Here is a 6,000-nt window from a genome sequence, read left to right as displayed (position 1 = left end):
AAAAGCGACTGCTGGAGGGACACAGCAGGATGAGCAGCTTCCAGGGGTCAAAAGGGTTTCGAGATGGGATCGTTCATCGAGCAGATCCGAAGATATCAGAGCAGAATTAGGCCATGTCACTCATCAAGTCTGCTCCACCTTTCAAATTATGGCCGTTGCATTTTTCCTCTCAACTCCATTCTCCTGCCTTCCTGTAATCTCTCTTCTTTTTCTTTCTTCTTCTTTGGCTTGGCTTCGCGGACGAAGATTTATGGAGGGGGTAAAAAGTCCACGTCAGCTGCAGGCTCGTTTGTGGCTGACCAGTCCGATGCGGGACAGGCAGACACGATTGCAGCGGTTGCAAGGGAAAATTGGTGGGTTGGGGTTGGGTGTTGGGTTTTTCCTCCTTTGCCTTTTGTCAGTGAGGTGGGCTCTGCGGTCTTCTTCAAAGGAGGCTCCTGTAATCTCTGGCACCCTTATTAATCATCAACCTATCAACCTCCGTCTTAACTACAGTACTCCCAATGACTTGGCCCCCACAGCCGTCTGTGGCAGCGAATTCCACATCTGAAGAAATTTCTCCCCATCTCTGCCAAAACCATAGAACGATGCAGATCAGAAACAGGCCCTTCAGCCCATCTGGTCCATGCCCATCTACTCATTGTTTGCTCAAGATTCCTGCATCCGTGGGTTTTGTTTGGCATCGAACTGACTTCATCTGGCCCTTTGTTGCTTCAGATCTCAGTATCTGCCATTTCACGTGTCACCATGAGGCAAAGCTAATGCTTGGGGATCCCCCTCGTGTAAAACTCTACTAAGACCAATGGTGAAATCTGTCAGAATGTCTGGTGGGGGGGGGGGGGGGTGCGTCGTGCCAGCAGTGAGGCCATTGCCTTGCCTCCAGCCATGTGACATCCACAGCTGTCCAGCTCACCTATCCCCACATTGCTCAGCAGTTCCTGATTCTGGCAGCATGGCTGGTGTAGCGTCTAGTGCAACGCCTTTACAATGCCAGAGATCAGAACCAGGGTTCGAATCCCACACTGTCTGTAAGGTGATTGTACACTCTTCCCATGTCAGTGTGGGTTTTCCCCGGGGGCTCTGGTTTCCTACTACTGTTTGAAATGTACCGGGGGGTGTAGGTTAATTGGGAGTAAATTGAGTGGCATGGGCTGAAATGGCCTGTTACTGTGCTGTATGTCTAAATTTAAAAAAAATTAAATTTCAACCAGCAAAGGGTCCACCAACATAATGGTGGATCAGGGATTGCTTATTCCCATCCTCCTTCCACAGAGGATACTGTCCCACTACGGTTACCGTGGCCCTTGTCCACTACAACACTCCTTTCCCGACAAATGTTAGTTGATTGTTTTTGTCCCCATTCCTACCCCTACCTGCGTCAGAGTGGCCAGCCTCAGATTCTCAGGGCGGAACAGGCAGCCTTGAGGACAAGCAAATGGACAAAAGAGCTGTTGGATGAGGAGGTGGAGACTTTGCCTTGCTGCTAACCTCCCCAGCAGAAGAAACTGCAGCCCATGCTCTGACGCATTCATTCCCAAATTCCTTCTCTGCTGGGTTTGGGGGAGGGGCGGGGGGTGGTTGTGGTGTGGAGATGTTCCTTTCATGAAGATAAGACTCAGGAGCAGAATTAGGCCATTCAATCCACCAAGTCTGCTCTGCCATTCAAATCATGGCTGATGTTGAACCGCAAAACACTGCAGCCCAGAAATAGGCACTTCGACCTATCTAGTCTCTGCCCAGAGTCAGCATCAGAAGAAATCTAATGGGGGATGGGGGGACATGAGGGTAACTGTGGGGTGGGAGGGGGACAAAAACTGCTGCTTGTGTGGCAGTTTTGTTTGCCTTTCGTGTTCAAGTGAGGGTGTTCATGGCCCGTTAATGCCCCCATCCCCTCTCCCTGTCCCCACCCCCCCCCCCCCCCACATGACGCTGACCCTGGTCTGTAGCAACCTATTGACTTCCACCTGGGCAATAGCCTTCCGTACCCCTCAGGTCCATGTACCCATCCAAATGCTTATTTAATGTCAACATCAAGCCCACATTCACCATTTCAGCTGGCAATTCATTCCGCATTCTCACCACTCTTTGCATGAAGCTTCCCCTTCATGATCCCCCTTTCATCCTTTATCCATGTCCTCTAGTTCTTGTCTCACCTAACCTCAGTGGAAAAAGCCTGCTTGCATTTATTCTATCTATATCCATCATTTATTTGTATTTTACATTCAATCCCATTTTCCTGTCTTCTCTCTATAACCGTTAATGTCCTTACTAATAAAGAACCTAGCAACCTCTTCTTAAATCTCTCCAATGGCCTCCACAGCTGTCCGCGGCAACACATCGCACAGGCTCACCACCCTCTGGCTGAAGAAACGTCTAATCTCTAACCTGCTCACCATGGTTTGGACTGGTTTGCTTTGACCTTGTTGAGAACTACTCATCTCTCTATCCCTCTTTGCACACGTGGCTGCCTTTTTTTTTTAATCTCCTGAGCCGATGTGTTTTGGCTAGTGCTCTTGCACTGGAATTTATAAACTGAAATCCTAAGGATACTTTCTCACTGCCCAAGTGAAACATTGTGGAATGTTCAGCAATTTCTCAGATTTCCAGTTGCTGTTTATTTTGCTTTCGAATGGCATGAATGCCAACATTCTTCTTGCCAGTGAACTTCGAAGCTGCTAAACTGTTTAATCTTTTGGACTTTTGAAACATAAAGTGTGTTTACAACTCAAAGCCTGACTTGTGGTCAATTTCAAAGGATGCTCATTTGTGCAGCGCACTTCAGGGTTTGCTCCCAAGTGTTTCCAAACCAATCCAGTGCAGAAAAGACAGAGACCAATTAGCACCCACAACTAATTCCAACATCACTTCTTCACACCCAGTCCTTTCTCTCGATTTCTCATTCCTCCGCTACATTGACAACTACATGGGTGTTGCCTCATGCACCATGTTGAGCTTGTCAACTTTATTCACTTTGCTAATAAATTTCACCTCAAATTCACTTGGTCCATCTCTGGCAACACGCTCCCTCCACTTTCTTGATCTCTTAGAACTATTTCGAGATTTTTTTTACAAACCAACAAACTCCCACAACTACCTTGACCACAATTCTTCACACCCAGTCCTCTGCAAGGATTCTGTTAGTTTCTCTTAATTCCTCATGTCTCTGTCATCTTACAAGATGAGGTCTTCCAGTTTAAACCATCTGCAATGTCCCCCCCCAACCCTTCTTCAAAAAAAAATGTGGCTTCCTCCTCAACCACCATCAACTCATCCCTTACCCGCATCTCCTCCACTTCCCGCATATCTGCCCTGGTCCAATCATTACTCCTAGATGCAACAAAAACAGGATTCTCCCTGTCCTCAACTACCCCCCCATCAGCCTCCTCATCCAACATAACATTCTCTGCAATTTCCATCACCAACACGATCCCATCACCAGACACATTGTCCCCACTCTTCCTTTTGCTGTCTTCCATAGGGATCGCTCCCTCCATGACTTTCTTGTTTGCTCACCCCTTCCTACTAATCAACCCCGCCCCTTCCCTTGTGTCCGCAGGAAGTGCCACATCTCCTCATTCACCACCACTGGGGCCCAAAACAAGACTTCATTTGTGAATCTGCTGCATCCAGTGCCTCCATTGAAGCCTTCTCTACATTGCAGACTGGACATTGATGTAGACAGAGTGAAGGTGCTCAGTGAAGCAGTCTCCCAATCTCTGATAGAGATCTCCCAGTGACCAACCACTTCAATTCTCTGCCCCACTCCCACGCCAACAGGTCTATCCATGGCTGCCCATACTTTGGGGAGCAACATCTCCAAATGGAGATGAACTGCTGAACTCCCTACCACAGAAAGTTGTTGGCACCAGCTCATTCGAGTACATTCAAAAGCAAGCTCGATGTAGCCCAAATGACTAAAGGGATCAAAGAGTATGGAGAGAAGCAGAAAGAGGGCACTGAAGTCGTATGATCAGCCATGATCATCTTGAATGGTGGTGCAGGCTCAAAGGGCTGAATGACCTCCGTCTGCAATTTTTTTTCTATGATTTTATGAATTTATCCACATTGACCAAGATCCATCATGATACATAAAAAAAAAGCCGCACGGTTGGAGCTGCTGTAATGGCAGACTGTTGCTGGTGCACCCTGGGGTCCTTCTGCCCACAGCTTTGTACAGGCTTTAAACAGCCTGTTAAAAAAGCCAGTAGTCTCCTATTTAAAATCCTGCAACCACAGGTTCTGTGCCCAAGATAGTAGTGCCTGTGCTGGGCAGCTTATCATGAAAGGTTGCAGACTCTGAGGGAGCACCAGAAACAAGGAGAACACTTACCCCCCCCCCCCCCACTGAGAAGGAGAAGCAAAGGAAATGACCCTAAGGATGGTGACCATGGTGGTGGACCAGCGAGGGGCTTTGCAACCTAATGGCACATACAGGCAGCAAGCTGTTGGTGATTTCCGAGCGAGAAAGCCACACAGGCTGCGGGCAACCTGAGGTCAAATGACTCACACCAGGCTGCGGGCTGCTAGAGACTGGCTCATAGGGGCCAGGTATTGGAACCAGGATTCAAGAGGGTGCTGAGGGGCAAGGAGGGCTCCCCAAGGGCGATGGACACTGAAGGCTTCCTCATCGAGTTGGAGGTTTGGATCTGGGCTCAGGTTGCCGATGGTTTGAACTGAACTGCTGTCTTGTGCGGTTGCAGAGGCTGCGGGAGTGCTGGACGGGAACCCATGGATGTTCGGTGACTCTCGGGGTACTCTCTTTTGCTTCTCTTTCCCTCACTGTAGGGGGCGCCAAGCAATGCGAATGCTAATTGAGCATGTTTGTCTACCTTATGGAAGCCTAAGGGCAATTTTGTGTAAATTACATTACTGTTTTATTACATGACAATAAATAGTATCTGATCTGATCTAATAATGAGGGCTTGAAAACACAATCTTCTGCATTTGAGCAACCACTGACAATTATAAACACTGACAGTTTGTCCCAGAAATTAATGGGAAAATTAAGGTTAAGGCTTCAGTGTTAAAGGAAAACAGTCAGCACGCTGCCGTCAAATGATGTCATTTCACACCGGGGATTGACAGCCTCTACCCCTACTCATATTCCTGGCATCAGCTGACAACGGCGTGCTGATTAAATCAGTGGAAAAAGAGCAACTTCCATCTATTCCATTTGAAGGTGGACTCTCCAATCTCTGGGGATGAGTTGTGTTCAGTGGAAAAGCAGTCAGTGCCCAGTGGAAACGGCACGTGGCTTCCTATTGCAGTGGGAAAAGGGCTATTTTGTCTATTTATCAGAAGCCCTTTTTGTAGGAACTTGATTGTCATAACTGTGCCCTCCTGCCCAGCGGCCAGCTATTTTAAAGAGGGGCCCACTCAACCATCCACAGTGTCCAAATAACTTGAGGAGGGAAAGTTGCCCCTTTCCCAGGAGACCAGGACAGCAAGATGGAGAAGGACTCTTCCCTGTTGCTGGGATAATATCAGCACATTGCATGTCAATGCCCAAACTGAGTGTGGATGAATATCCACAATCACCCACACATAAATCATGAAAATCTGTAGACACCGTGGTTGAAGTAAAAACACAAAATGCTGGAGAAACTCAGCAGGTCAAACAGCGTCCTTTGTGTAGCTAAAGTTAAAATACAGAACAGACGTTTTGGGCTTGAGCCCTTCCTCAACGTATGAGAAAATGTCAGGCAGGAACTTGAACAAAAAGATGGAGGGGGGGAGCGTGGGAAGGGGAGGGTGGCAAAGGCAGGAGATGATAGGTGAAGAAGGGAGGGAGGTGATGGCAGCAATGAGGGGGAGGAGGGATGGCTGGGTGAGTAGAGGGGGAGGGGAGGGAGAACTGCTAACCTTGCTCGCCCTCTCTTTCCCCTCCCCCTTTCCAGTCTTAAGTTTTAAGAGTACATAGGCAGGCTAAGTAAAGAGACAAGGAGGTGACAGGTGGTTTATAATATGGAAACAATATTAAACTATCTTGGCACCAAAAAG

This window comes from Narcine bancroftii, chromosome 3, assembly GCF_036971445.1.
Source record: "Narcine bancroftii isolate sNarBan1 chromosome 3, sNarBan1.hap1, whole genome shotgun sequence".
Classification (NCBI taxonomy): domain Eukaryota; kingdom Metazoa; phylum Chordata; class Chondrichthyes; order Torpediniformes; family Narcinidae; genus Narcine; species Narcine bancroftii.
This window is presented reverse-complemented; position numbering follows the sequence as displayed.